The 16,018-nt window shown below is 40.5% G+C and overlaps 1 protein-coding gene across 1 annotated transcript in view; it reads right to left on the bottom strand.

The window, feature by feature from the left end:
- The window catches only part of LOC311054084 (chitinase-3-like protein 1), a gene marked incomplete at both ends in the record, with an annotated part of 78,199 nt that overhangs the window by 44,656 nt on the left and 17,525 nt on the right, over positions 1 to 16,018 (bottom strand). The window lies entirely within an intron of this gene.

Raw genomic sequence — 16,018 nt, 5'->3', positions numbered from 1 at the left:
AATTGAGAATATTCATACAACTTAACTTAAGGCATTCACAGTCTGCAGTTTTTGCTGTCTTTCCTGCATTTGGCATGCAACCTTTAGCTGGATTATGGCTTTGAATTGTTCGTATTTGTCTAACTAGAGGTTCGGGCTGCTATTCGCGGCCCTCACATACAGTGTAGGGCGGCCATCACATCACGTAATGTAGGCCATCACATCCAGTAGGCTACAATATCGGCTATACTATTATTCCTCGAATACAAACCCCTACAGGTACAGGGTGGCTTGCTGTGCATTGGCCTGGTTGGGCATCATTGGGGTTTCACTATGCTGGTGAGTTATAATAATATATGTTATAATGTTCATTTGGGTAAATGGCTATTTTTCATGTTAGTGATGATGTTCTGCAGCCTTGCCTTTCTTAGGGTTCTGAAACATGCCATGGCAGGGGAGATGGGGAGGGAGAGGGACCACAGCATGAAGAAGAGAGGTTCATTATGATCTGTGTGATCATGGTGTCATTTGTGGGAACTGTCTTTATTTGGTGCTTTATGGAAATATTAGTTGATCAAGGCCTGTTATTAGATTACATGGATTTAGGAGCTATACTGTATGTACACACACACACACACACACACACACACACACACACACACACACACACACACACACACACACACACACACACACACACACACACACACACACACACACACACACACACACAGTCACTGTATCGCCGATGTCCAGACACACGGCAGTAAGTCAATAAAGTGCAAAACGACACACACACAGTACGCGCGCGCACACACACACACACACACACACACACACACACACACACACACACACACACACACACACACACACACACACACACACACACACACACACACACACACACACACACACACACACACACACACAGTCGGAAAGACATGGCGTTCAGATCACCAATTCAACCCTGCTTCCCTTAACCTTGGGTACCTTGGACCCCTTATGGCAAATCCCAGCCCAGGGCAGGCGATATAGGGTCTCCATGTTTGCCTATTAGGCCTATTAAACGATGGTCAAAGAATGAATCAAATCACTTTACTGCATAATACTGTGTGTGTAAAGCTTGCATTGCTAAAATGCACAACTTGGGGGCAGGATGTTACTGCAATACATAGCCTACACACGAAAAGTTACTGGTTACTGGACGCGAAAGTTACTGGACACGCATTGGGTCATGATAACCTTGTATGACACAAGCGATGTTGATAGGACAGGATGAAGAAATTAAGAAATAGATGAGAATGTAATCTGAATCTAATCTGTAATTTGGTTGTGTTATACTGTAGAAGTAGAACCAATTCTAAAATGTTAAAGTGTGATATTAATTATATATGAACTAATTTTACTATGATGTACTGTGATTTTGACAAAAGAGTTATTAGTTAATGGAGTTAGTGGCTCCGGGGTAGAGTGGCCGGGTAGAGGGAACTGGTAACCGCAAGGTTCCTAGTTCGATCCCGGGCTGGGGAGCTCCCCCAGAGTTAGTGTCGAAGTGTCCTTGAGCAAGACGCTGAAACCCTAATTGCTCCCGATGTGCAGGTTGGTGCCTTGCATGGTTTCCTCCGCCATCGGTGTATGAATGTGTGTGTGAATGGGTGAATGTAATGCACAATCTATGTAAAGCGCTTTGGATAAAAGCGCTATACAAATGCACCATTTACCATGAGTCAGTCCTTCCCTAATATTACTTTGGCTGCACACACAAATACACACAGTCGCTATATGCGAAACGAGACACACACACACACACACACACACACACACACACACACACACACACGTAGTCCCCTTTTCCTTGGCATTGCTGAAGTGTCGTCATGCTACTTGGCGAGTTGAGTCGCTGCTGGTCCTCCTACTGCCGTGTAGTCAGTGCGTCCAGCGTGTGTGTGTGCGTGCTAATGGAAGCTGCATCACTGTTTGTTTTTCGTCGGATTATGAAAAGGGGGAGGGGCCAATGGAAGCAATAGATCTTCAAGCTAACAACGCGTTGACTCGCGGCGCGTTGGTAACTTGTAGATCTGTTCCGCAAAAGCATGACTACATGGGTTGAAGTGAGTGACGTACCACCGCCACAGAGCTATAGGCTACACAGGCGTAAAAGGTTTTGTCACAGGCCCGGAAATGGTGTTACACCAAATGTGTTAAGACGTGCGATTATGTGACCTGTCTTCAGTGCAGTTGACAGGACACGACAGGAAGTAAACTGAATTTGAGTAACCAAATATGATGTTACTGGGATGCAGTTCCGCCACGTGATCATCCTTAATCAATCACAGAGCTGAGCTCGTCCGAGGTGAAACACGTGACCTCCGCCACAGATTGTTGTAGCTCAACTGTTTATACACCAACGAAGACATTTAGCGGAATGTCTCATGTTGTTTCTAAACCGAGTTTGATTGATTGATTGAATATTTTATTAGACAGAAATGTAAAAACAGCCCGAGTACAGTCAAACACTTTGTCTAAAAGGATAACCACAAAAAAGTCCTTGCGGTCTTGTTTCCATTGGAGTCCTAGGTATTCAATTCATCAACACATAAAATAACACCAAACATTCTATATCATCACGAATATCCATATATGGGCACAAAAGGGAGACAGACAGACGGGTACAACGTGTACTCTGACAAAGCCCCTGACACTGACACTATGACTCAGAAATATTGGTCGGATCGGCATTGCGACATAGGTGTGAGGGCCGCATAGCGGCCTGAACTCTTGATATGCAGCCCGAAACTCTAGTAGAATTATAAGATCAATGTATAGAATTATATTCAGTCGTTTTGGTGGTGCGCCCTATAGAGGCCCCTCAACATGAGTATGAACTGGTATTATATATATAGAGGCATATAGAGGATGCAGGGTCAACGGCTGCATTCCAGCAAGGTCAAATCCAAGACAAGATATTCCAGTGTTATGTTTTGTATTAGTCTGTAATGAGCAGTCAGGAATGACCCAGAGATAGAGCAGTCTTTGTAATCACATGGATTCACGTGGATTAGAGGTACTACTTTATGTAAATTATCCCTCTGACTTGTGGATCAAACTGAATATGAACTGATGTACTAGGTATTAAGCAATATGGAAGATCTGACCAGTGCATTAATAAAACAGACACAACTGAAAAACTGCTTTACAGGCCAACAGGCCAAGCCATCTAGAACAGTTCAGATCATGACTCTGAGGAAGGTCGAAAGACCGAAACGTCAGTCTATCTGTTTTACTTGCACCGAAATAAATAAAAGGCCTAAACTGTCCGTGTTGCTCCAGCGTTCTCTCTTCTGCATCTAGAACAGTGTTTGTCTGTAATATGTGTCACCTACAAAATAGACCAATCATAGCTCACTCTGACGTGCACAACTTCACAAAACAGAACCACCTCCATTCATTAACCAGTGAAGCTCTACTCATTAGCAAAAATAGCAGATCTACAAGCTCACAGATCTACAAGCCCACAACGGTTGCATCAAAATGCATTGTGAGCTGGTAGATCTTCTATTTTTATAAAAAAAAAATAAAAAAAATGGAAAGCTCTCTGAATTGTTGTAGAACTGTTTCACCTGCGATGACATGCCCAACATTTTAAGTGGTAATACCTGGTGAAGTGAACATCATTGACAGACTCATAAGTGACAACTGGTTGTAGATGATTAAAAAAAAAAGTCACCTATATATATATATATATATATATTCAGACATTCCATGATCTGTGGTTTTCTCTAGCGTTACATGGACCAAAGTCCATGTTAGTTGTTTTGCAGTTGTCTTGCAAAATCAACACTGGTGAGGCGGGGAGGGAAGCAGCTTTTGGGTAATAAGTAGACCCTAGACTAGACTTTCCAGTTGCCTCTTTAATTGTTATATATATATATATATATATATATAATAAAAAAATACAAAATGTGTGTGTATATATCTATCACACACACACCGATTTTGTTCAAAAATGGCAGATCTACAAGCTCATAGCGTGGTATTCGGTGCTGGCCTGAGCTTGTATATCTGCTATTTTTGAACAGCCAAAATATAAAGGGTTAAAACTATTGTGATGCTATATTAACACCCCCTGGGGGTCCCGGGACCCCCACACTGAGAACCAATGGCCTACACAACTGAACTGTTTTGTCTTCTTTCCAGAATCTGAAGTTGACCAGAAGAAGACATCTTGAGGACATGCAGGTGGCTGGAGAGACGAGGAAGATGCAGATGGAAACGGATAATCCGCTGTGACGATATAGGTTTCTATATCTATGGCTGTTGCTGCAGCGTGTGCAGTGAAGATGGCTGGAAGGTAGGAACTATGACGCTGTTGCTGCAGCGTGTGCAGTGAAGATGGCAGAAAGGTAGGAACTATGATGCTGTTGCTGCAGCGTGTGCAGTGAAGATGGCAGAAAGGTAGGAACTATGATGCTGATGCTGCAGCGTGTGCAGTGAAGATGGCTGGAAGGTAGGAACTTTTTTAAATTCTTTGCTGCTGCTGGTTAGGGTTAGGGAGGTCACTTGTGTTGTGCCATTCGCGTCATAAAATGTGCCATTCGCAAAAGAACAAAAAGAAAACAATGGCCTACACAACTGAACTGTTTTGTCTTTCTTTCCAGAATCGGAAGTTGACCAGAAGAAGACATCTTGAGGACATGCAGGTGGCTGGAGTGACAGAGGAAGACGCAGATGGAAACGGATGATCCGCTGTGACGATCTAGGTTTCTGACTATATCTATGGCTGTTGCTGCAGCGTGTGCAGTGAAGATGGCAGAAAGGTAGGAACGATGATGCTGTTGCTGCAGTGTGTGCAGTGAAGATGGCAGAAAGGTAGGAACTATGATGCTGTTGCTGCAGCGTGTGCAGTGAAGATGGCTGGAAGGTAGGAACTTTTTCAAATTCTTTGCTGCTCTTGGTTAGGGTTAGGGAGGTCACTTTTGTTGCGTCATAAAATGTGCCATTCGCAAAAGAAATCCGCCAACGCAAAACAAAAAGAAAACGATGGCCTACACAACTGAACTGTTTTGTCTTTCTTTCCAGAATCTGAAGTTGACCAGAAGAAGACATCTTGAGGACATGCAGGTGGCTGGAGTGACAGAAGAAGACGCAGATGGAAACGGATGATCCGCTGTGACGATCTAGGTTTCTATATCTATGGCTGTTGCTGCAGCGTGTCCAGTGAAGATGGCAGAAAGGTAGGAACTATGATGCTGTTGCTGCAGCGTGTGCAGTGAAGATGGCTGGAAGGTAGGAACTTTTTTCAATTCTTTACTGCTGCTGGTTAGGGTGCTGCTGGTTAGGGTTAGGGAGGTCACTTGCGTTGCGCCATTCGCGTCATAAAATGCGTCATTCGCGTCATAAAAAAAACAAACGCAAAAAAACCAAAATAAGGCGCTGGTCTGGTTCTCCTGGTTTTACTAGGACAGGGTTCGATTCCCTGTGGCGCCCTGCTCATGGTTTGCGTTGCATTTACATTTCCCTGGTTTATTAGCACTTGATTGGTTACATTGTTATGGGGGGCAGCAGTGTTAAAATGTGTCATAGGAGGGGGGAGGTACAGGTTGAAATGAATATGCATTACTGCATGCATTTTATTTTTTTCTAATCAGTTCACCAATCCTCTCCCATCACCTGCAAGAAATGCACTGCACCTTCCATCACCATGTCCTGAGCAGTGAGATACTGTGTTCAGAATGTTTTGTCCCTGTTGGCTTTTGTGACCCAGGACAAATTCATGTTATAAATGATCTGAATTCACCAGTGGTGTAAAATAACTAAGTACATGTTTGAGGTACTTCCAATTGTCTATACTATTACTTGTACTCCAGTACATCTCGGAGGCAAACTACAATTATTTCAAAACTTTAGTTACTTTGCAGGTATAAAGTATTTATTACTTTATAAAACATACATTAACCACTTTAGCCCTTTTTTATACCTAGGCCATTTGAAAATGGCAGATCTACAAGCTCACAGCGCGATGCGTTGTGAGCTTTTAACATTTCAAACATTTTAGTACTTTTACTTTTGGTACATTTTGATACCAAACTTCTACATTGCAGTATCGATACTTTTACTTAAGTAAAACATTTGGGTACTTTTTCCACCACTGGAATTAAAGGTAGGGTAAGTAATTTGCGTTGGTTAAAATAATTGTTAAATAGCTCTATATTCTGATAGTACTCATTGCTATAGAGTGTTTGTTCAGTATTAGGAGTCTCCTTGTCTCTCCACCTCTTTATTAAACAGAAAATGCATTTTCGTTTCAGTTTCATTTCCAATTTTATCCAACCAGGACAGAGAACTCAATCAGGATACAGATTAAACAAGTGAAATTGGAAGTGATGACACTAAGAAATGAGCAGACAAAATTGGAACTGGAACACTATACAAATTAAGCTTTAAAATGGGTACTTTCTCCTGATTGGTTGAGATTTTGACACCTACCGAAAAATGTATTTTCTGTTTATTAAAGAGCTGGAGAGACAGGGAGACATCTGTTACTGAAAAAACACTCTATAGCAATGATTACCATCAGAATATAGTATTCTAACCTTTTAACAAAATACTTTTTGTTTTAACCAAAAAATATCACTTACCCTACCTTTAACTTTATTTAAATTGATTTATTCAAACTTACTTTATACATAGTAACTAAGGCTACTGGGTGTAAACATTTACTTTCTACAACACCAATATGTTTGTGTTGTAATGTACTGTATAGTTCAAAGCCATCTGCATCTAAAGTCCCTTTCCCCACACCACCTCCACGGAGGAAATGACACTCAAACATACTACTAGAGTGGAACTTGAACCTATGACTTTCTGTTTACCAGGTAGCCACTCTACCCATTCAGCTATGGCTGTCTCTTTAGGCTTAGTGGTTCTCAAAAATATGAGCGTTCCAAATTTGGCAAGATGTTGGGTACACCTTGATTTATTGTCAGAACCTGTAGTTGAACTTGCATCCTCACACATCATAGGCAGGCGTCATTACTCAGTGAACCACTGAGCTTTTGTTTAATGCTTACGAAAGAAACCTTCACTTTAAATCCATTTCACTGTATACCATTTGTATATTGTCCCTTACACCAGTAGGGATACTATAATACTAGTCCTGTGTAGTGGAAGAAAGCTGGTGAAAACTATTACTAAAATTGATAAGTATTAGCCGCAGACCTCCTCCGATTCTTCAAAATGTTTAACTGGTATTTGTGGGACTTGAACCCAGGACCTTTTTTGACATGCAGAAAGCATCTTTCACAGTGAGCTATTGTCATGACTGCTGGAACAGCCAAATAGAATAGATTCATCACAAAGATGTTTCATAAACATTGAAACATCTAAGCTAAACTAAATCATTGCAATCAATCAACTGCATATTTTGATATGTATTTTGTTGCAGTAATTAAGGAAGTGAAGGGACAATGGAAGTTACAGTGGTTCTTCTTTAATCTGAAGCATGTTTTAAACACCACACTTAAAAGCACTAAAGAAACATGTGGCAATGTGTGGAGGTGCCATAGGCAAGCGAGTTCTGACGTGGATACCTAGGCGACCTTGTAAAAGGCCAAAGTAGGTTCAAGTCCCGCCTAGGTACTGAAGCACATACTCATCGATGTACTCTGTTACCCCCGGTTTATGGGGATGCAGTACAGTGGGGCCGGGGAGCGGTTTAGCTCCCCGGTGTTTCCACACAGTAAAACTAGGTGGTTATGGAAAAAAAAGTCACACCTACAGTATCTGAACTTTTATGTAACCAAGGTAACAATGACAATTACTGTAGGTGAGGTCACTTCCTGAACTGCACTCCTCCCACCTCACTGTTCTCCTCCCACCTCACTGTTCTCCTCCCACCTCACTGTTTGATGTGTGTGCTGCTGCCCTGTCTGCTGACTGCTAAGCGCTGACTGCTGAGCGCTGACTGCTGAGCTTTTCTATAACTAAGCTTGTTTATTCACATTCACATTACTAGAGCCTGTTACACGGAGGCATTGAAGAATGGGTACAGCGGTTTGTTGAAAACTAAAACGGACGGTTATTGTTAAGTCAAGACTCAGAAAGGGAGCCTTGACTTAGTGCTGAGAGCCTAGTGCCAATCCTCTTCCTACTGGCCCATGTATATCAAAACTACACCCCTGCTCTACACTACATTTCCCAAAATGCACCAGCAAAATGGCCGCTCATTACCTGATGGGAAGCACCTGAAAAGGAGTGGAGGTGCTCAATCATTATACAAACACACTTCAGAGAGAAGGAACTAAGTTCTACCAAAGAAGTTCAGCCCAAAGACGCCAATGGTTGGTGAACTGGTTTTATTTACTTTGTTTTGCAATACTGCTTATGTGTTTGAAAATGTGTCTTATAATGTGTTCATGTCTAACTGGTTAAGTTAAATTAAGGAACACATTGCAGCATTGTTGAAGGAACTCATTGCAGCGTTGTCCTCTTTTTGTGTTTGGAAAGAAAAATATGAAATACAAAAGGATAATACAAAGTTAAAAGGTTAAAATTCTGTTTATGATTTAAAACTACTAAAATGTAGAAAATTCATGAAATTACCATGTTATGGTTTATTTGAGTTAAGACTACTAAAATGTGGAATTCATGAATTTGCCATGTTTAAGAAATGCTTAAAATGCTAAGTGAAAAATAGCTGATCTACAAGCTTGAGGGTCTACTATTTTTCCTAAAATGTGTCTTTATTCCATTTAAAGGACTTAAGATGGTTTATTCATTTTAAATGTTTAATTCATTTAAAATGTTTAATTCAAATGATTTACTTAACTTGTTTAAGACATTGATTGGTTAAAGACACTTTTTGTTTGGTCTAAGGGCTTTAATTGTTTTAAGACATTTAATTGTTTTAAAGCATATTGTTTTAAAACATTTATTGTTTAAAAAAAAAAAAATTGAAAAAAAAATTGAAAACCCTAAGTTGTTTAATAAATACCCTAATTTGTTGTAAAACGGCAATGTTGTTAAACCTTGTTTTCTCTCTGTCTTTTAAGGTTTACAACCTGACTATGATTGACCAATCAACGAAAAGAAGCCAACCAAAATGAAATATAAGAGTTGGAAAAAATAAAGGAGTTGATTGAGTTTGAGACTGAGTTGTGTCCTTGTCTTGGGTTTGGAGCTGAACTGTGAAAGAACTTGACAGTTATTATTATGCTGCAGTGGTCACGGCACTAGCAGCAGCATTAGCAGCAGCAGCATCATTATCATCATCCAGGTAAAGTGCCCTTTATTTTCCACAGAAACGCCACTAAATCATGTAACATTCTTTTTTAGATCGACCTGGGATTGTATAATTGTGTACTGGGCTGTCTGTAACCTGCAGCTTGGGCTTAAAGCTAACAACAGTCCATTAGACAATTGTAATGATTCATAAATATAGTTATTCATATCTTTTCATTCATTTTAATGCAAGTATGCAATATGGTGTCAACATGGCAAACAAGCGCTGGTAGTCGGTACGCCTGGTTTCTACTGGGAACAGGGTTCGATTCCCTGCAGCGCTGTGCTTACTGTTTCACCTTTGTCCTGTTGTGTATGTTTACATTACATGTTAGCACTCAATTCATTGATTCATAATACCTGAATGCACTTTTTATGCAAAGCTGTTCATGTGAAAGATGGTTGCATACTGAGCAACACCAGAATATTCACCACATGCTGACTGCATGTTTTAATTTCATTGTGGTTCAAGCATAGGCATAGGATGTTGCTGTGCATTTGATCACTTGGATCTGGGTGTGCATGCTTTCTTTATTGTATATTTTTATTTATTTATCATGTACAATTATTTCATTTAGACCTATTTGTGTTTGCTATTAGCCGACATATAGTATGTGTGCAGTGTGCTTTTTGCAAACTGAAAAATGAAATGATGAGAAATGTGCATCAACAGAAAAGCCAAAGGCTTGTTTCAATTGAAGTAGCTATTGCATGCAATACTCCCCCTTCTTAGAAACGCTCTAAACGTTCTAAAACATTTTGTTGTCAAGGACCCCCCGAATTGACTTCTATTTGGCAGTGGACCTCAATGTGAAAAGATGTAGTGTCAGGGCCCCCCATGAAAAAGATGTATATTTAAAACTTAAAAAGAATCTATGTATTTATTCCAAATGTCTTTATTTTCACACAATGTCAGGGTTAAGAATCAAACTCACAACCTTCTGTTTCTCAGGCAGGCTCTTTTTGCAAACTGAAAAATGAAATGATGAGAAATGTGCATCAACAGAAAAGCCAAAGGCTTGTTTCAATTGAAGTAGCTATTGCATGCAATACTCCCCCTTCTTAGAAACGCTCTAAACGTTCTAAAACATTTTGTTGTCAAGGACCCCCCGAATTGACTTCTATTTGGCAGTGGACCTCAATGTGAAAAGATGTAGTGTCAGGGCCCCCCATGCCTAAATAAAGGCCAAATAAATAATGACAGAAAAGCCAAAGGCTTGTTTCCATTGGGGTTCATTAACATTGAAACATCTAGACAGGTAACAGCACAGCAAACCATAGACAAAGTAATATGCTGTAAAGTTATTTTTTCTTTTCTTTTTTTAAAGTACTGTTGTGTGTTGTTCCACAAAGAGGAATGAAGACCTTTCATAGCAAGGGAGCTGGTAGCACAATGGGTAAAGTCTAAAGGTTCTCTCAGTACAGAGGTTCCATGTTCAAATCCCAGTCATCACATACATCAGTGTTGTACTTTGAAATTTTCAAGGCCAAAATACAAAAGAGCAAGTCAAAACCACGAAGAGACCTGTTTGGCATGGCGGAGAGATGGAGTAGTGGTCTAAAGGTTGGACTCTCAGCACAGAGGTTCCATGTTCAAATCCCAGTCGTCACATACTTCAGTGTTGTTGTACTTTGACATTTTCAAGGCCAAAATACAAAAGAGCAAGTCAAAACCACAAAGAGACCTGTTCAGTATGGTGGAGAGATGGAGTAGTGGTCTAAAGGTTGGACTCTCAGCACAGAGGTTCCATGTTCAAATCCCAGTTGTCACATACTTCAGTGTTGTTGAAATTGAAATTTTCAAGGCCAAAATACAAAAAAAAAAAGTCAAAACCACGAAGAGAAACCTTCTGAGGGCCCAAAGGTGCATTGGCGCAGTGGTCTAGGTGCTTGATCGGTTGCTTCTGCTACAGACAGTTTGCAGGTTCAAGTCCCATGCCATCAATGTAGTGGAGGACCATTGGGGGGACTGTGTCCCTCCCCTGTTTCCCGATAGTTAAAGGTGGGGGGTTATGTCTGAAAGAACTCTGTCCAGCTATAGTTTTACAGGAGGAAATGTAAAACTACGAAGTCCAGAGCTTGATGAATGTTAGGGACCAAAAAAAAAGTCTTTTTTTCGTTTCGGTAGTGACACAATACCGAAACGAAAAAAAATGTGTTCCCCCAAAAACCTGTTGGGAGTATGTTTCAGGCAATTTAAAGTTGATTGGTAGTACTTTGTAGTGACTTTTTTTTTGGTCCCTAACATTCATCGAGCTCTGGACTTAGTAATTTTCTTTTCGTTCCGGTATTGTGTCACTACCGAAACGAAAAAAAGATTGTTCCCCCAAAAACCTGTTAGGAGTACGTTTCAGGCAATTTAAAGTTGATTGGTGGTACTTTGTAGTGACTTTTTTTTTTGTCCCTAACATTCATCAAGCTCTGGACTTCGTAGTTTTACATTTCCTCCTGTAAAACTATAGCTGGACAGAGTTCTTTCAGACATAACCCCCCACCTTTAACTATCGGGGAAACAGGGGAGGGACACAGTCCCCCCGATGGTCCTCCACTACGTTGATGGCATGGGACTTGAACCTGCAAACTGTCTGTAGCAGAAGAAACCGATCAAGCACCTAGACCACTGCGCCAACGCACCTTTGGGCCCTCAGAAGGTTTCTCTTCGTGGTTTTGACTTTTTTTTGTTTGTATTTTGGCCTTTAAAAATTCAATTACAACAACACTGAAGTATGTGACAACTGGGATTTGAACATGGAACCTCTGTGCTGAGAGTCCAACCTTTAGACCACTACTCCATCTCTCCGCCATACCAAATAGGTCTCTTTGTGGTTTTGACTTGCTTTTTTCTATTTTGGCCTTGAAAATTTCAAAGTACAACAACACTGAAGTATTTGACGACTGGGATTTGAACATGGAACCTCTGTGCTGAGAGTCCAACCTTTAGACCTCTACTCCATCTCTCCGCCATGCCAAACAGGTCTCTTCGTGGTTTTGACTTGCTCTTTTGTATTTTGGCCTTGAAAATTTCAAAGTACAACAACACTGAAGCATGTGACGACTGGGATTTGAGCATGGAACCTCTGTGCTGAGAGTCCAACCTTTAGACCACTACTCCATCTCTCCGCCATGCCAAACAGGTCTCTTCGTGGTTTTGACTTGCTCTTTTGTATTTTGGCCTTGAAAATTTCAAAGTACAACACTGATGTATGTGATGACTGGGATTTGAACATGGAACCTCTGTACTGAGAGAACCTTTAGACTTTACCCATTGTGCTACCAGCTCCCTTGCTATGAAAGGTCTTCATTCCTCTTTGTGGAACAACACACAACAGTACTTTAAAAAAAGAAAAGAAAAAAGAACTTTACAGCATATTACTTTGTCTATGGTTTGCTGTGCTGTTACCTGTCTAGATGTTTCAATGTTAATGAACCCCAATGGAAACAAGCCTTTGGCTTTTCTGTTATTATTTATTTGGCCTTTATTTAGGCATGGCACAGTGGCCCACTGGATAAAGAGCCTGCCTGAGAAACAGAAGGTTGTGAGTTTGATTCTTAACCCTGACATTGTGTGAAAATAAAGACATTTGGAATAAATACATAGATTCTTTTTAAGTTTTAAATATACATCTTTTTCATGGGGGGCCCTGACACTACATCTTTTCACATTGAGGTCCACTGCCAAATAGAAGTCAATTCGGGGGGTCCTTGACAACAAGATGTTTTAGAACGTTTAGAGCGTTTCTAAGAAGGGGGAGTATTGCATGCAATAGCTACTTCAATTGAAACAAGCCTTTGGCTTTTCTGTTGATGCACATTTCTCATCATTTCATTTTTCAGTTTGCAAAAAGCACACTGCACACATACTATATGTAGGCTAATAGAAAACACAAATAGGTCTAAATGAAATGAAATAATTGTACATGATAAATAAATAAAAATATACAATAAAGAAAGCATGCACACCCAGATCCAAGTGATCAAATGCACAGCAACATCCTATGCCTATGCTTGAACCACAATGAAATTAAAACATGCAGTCAGCATGTGGTGAATATTCTGGTGTTGCTCAGTATGCAACCATCTTTCACATGAACAGCTTTGCATAAAAAGTGCATTCAGGTATTATGAATCAATGAATTGAGTGCTAACATGTAATGTAAACATACACAACAGGACAAAGGTGAAACAGTAAGCACAGCGCTGCAGGGAATCGAACCCTGTTCCCAGTAGAAACCAGGCGTACCGACTACCAGCGCTTGTTTGCCATGTTGACACCATATTGCATACTTGCATTAAAATGAATGAAAAGATATGAATAACTATATTTATGAATCATTACAATTGTCTAATGGACTGTTGTTAGCTTTAAGCCCAAGCTGCAGGTTACAGACAGCCCAGTACACAATTATACAATCCCAGGTCGATCTAAAAACGAATGTTACATGATTTAGTGGCGTTTCTGTGGAAAATAAAGGGCACTTTACCTGGATGATGATAATGATGCTGCTGCTGCTAATGCTGCTGCTAGTGCCGTGACCACTGCAGCATAATAATAACTGTCAAGTTCTTTCACAGTTCAGCTCCAAACCCAAGACAAGGACACAACTCAGTCTCAAACTCAATCAACTCCTTTATTTTTTCCAACTCTTATATTTTGGTTGGCTTCTTTTCGTTGATTGGTCAATCATAGTCAGGTTGTAAACCTTAAAAGACAGAGAAAACAAGGTTTAACAACATTGCCGTTTTACAACAAATTAGGGTATTTATTAAACAACTTAGGGGTTTCAAATAATATTTTTTTTTTAAACAATAAATGTTTTAAAACAATAAATGCTTTAAAACAATAAATGCTTTAAAACAATTAAATGTCTTAAAACAATTAAAGCCCTTAGACCAAACAAAAAGTGTCTTTAACCAATCAATGTCTTAAACAAGTTAAGTAAATCATTTGAATTAAACATTTCAAATGAATTAAACATTTAAAATGAATAAACCATCTTAAGTCCTTTAAATGGAATAAAGACACATTTTAGGAAAAATAGTAGACCCTCAAGCTTGTAGATCGGCTATTTTTCACTTAGCATTTTAAGCATTTCTTAAACATGGCAAATTCATGAATTCCACATTTTAGTAGTCTTAACTCAAATGAACCATAACATGGTAATTTCATGAATTTTCTACATTTTAGTAGTTTTAAATTTAAACAGAATTTTAACCTTTTAACTTTGTATTATAATAAGCTAATAAACCAGGGAAATGTAAATGCAACGCAAACCATGAGCAGGGCGCCACAGGGAATCGAACCCTGTCCTAGTAAAACCAGGAGAACCAGACCAGCGCCTTATTTTGGTTTTTTTGCGTTTGTTTTTTTTATGACGCGAATGACGCATTTTATGACGCGAATGGCGCAACGCAAGTGTCCTCCCTAACCCTAACCAGCAGCACCCTAACCAGCAGCAGTAAAGAATTAAAAAAAGTTCCTACCTTCCAGCCATCTTCACTGCACACGCTGCAGCAACAGCATCATCGTTCCTACCTTTCTGCCATCTTCACTGGACACGCTGCAGCAACAGCCATAGATATAGAAACCTAGATCGTCACAGCGGATCATCCGTTTCCATCTGCGTCTTCTTCTGTCACTCCAGCCACCTGCATGTCCTCAAGATGTCTTCTTCTGGTCAACTTCAGATTCTGGAAAGAAAGACAAAACAGTTCAGTTGTGTAGGCCATTGTTTTCTTTTTGTTTTGCGTTGGCGGATTTCTTTTGCGAATGGCACATTTTATGACGCAACACAAGTGACCTCCCTAACCCTAACCAAGAGCAGCAAAGAATTTGAAAAAGTTCCTACCTTCCAGCCATCTTCACTGCACACGCTGCAGCAACAGCATCATAGTTCCTACCTTTCTGCCATCTTCACTGCACACACACTGCAGCAACAGCATCATCGTTCCTACCTTTCTGCCATCTTCACTGCACACGCTGCAGCAACAGCCATAGATATAGAAACCTAGATCGTCACAGCGGATCATCCGTTTCCATCTGCGTCTTCCTCTGTCACTCCAGCCACCTGCATGTCCTCAAGATGTCTTCTTCTGGTCAACTTCCGATTCTGGAAAGAAAGACAAAACAGTTCAGTTGTGTAGGCCATTGTTTTCTTTTTGTTCTTTTGCGAATGGCACATTTTATGACGCGAATGGCGCAACACAAGTGACCTCCCTAACCCTAACCAGCAGCAAAGAATTTTAAAAAGTTCCTACCTTCCAGCCATCTTCACTGCACACGCTGCAGCATCAGCATCATAGTTCCTACCTTTCTGCCATCTTCACTGCACACGCTGCAGCAACAGCATCATAGTTCCTACCTTTCTGCCATCTTCACTGCACACGCTGCAGCAACAGCATCATAGTTCCTACCTTTCTGCCATCTTCACTGCACACGCTGCAGCAACAGCGTCATAGTTCCTACCTTCCAGCCATCTTCACTGCACACGCTGCAGCAACAGCCATAGATATAGAAACCTAGATCGTCACAGCGGATTATCCGTTTCCATCTGCATCTTCCTCGTCACTCCAGCCACCTGCATGTCCTCAAGATGTCTTCTTCCGGTCAACTTCAGATTCTGGAAAGAAGACAAAACAGTTCAGTTGTGTAGGCCATTGTTTTCTTTTTGTTTTGCGTTGGCGGATTTCTTTTGCGAATGGCACATTTTATGACGCAACACAAGTGACCTCCCTAACCCTAACCAAGAGCAGCAAAGAA

Source organism: Gymnoscopelus microlampas (assembly GCF_963454915.1).
Source record: "Gymnoscopelus microlampas genome assembly, chromosome: 10".
Classification (NCBI taxonomy): Eukaryota; Metazoa; Chordata; class Actinopteri; order Myctophiformes; family Myctophidae; genus Gymnoscopelus; species Gymnoscopelus microlampas.
This window is presented reverse-complemented; position numbering and strand designations above follow the sequence as displayed.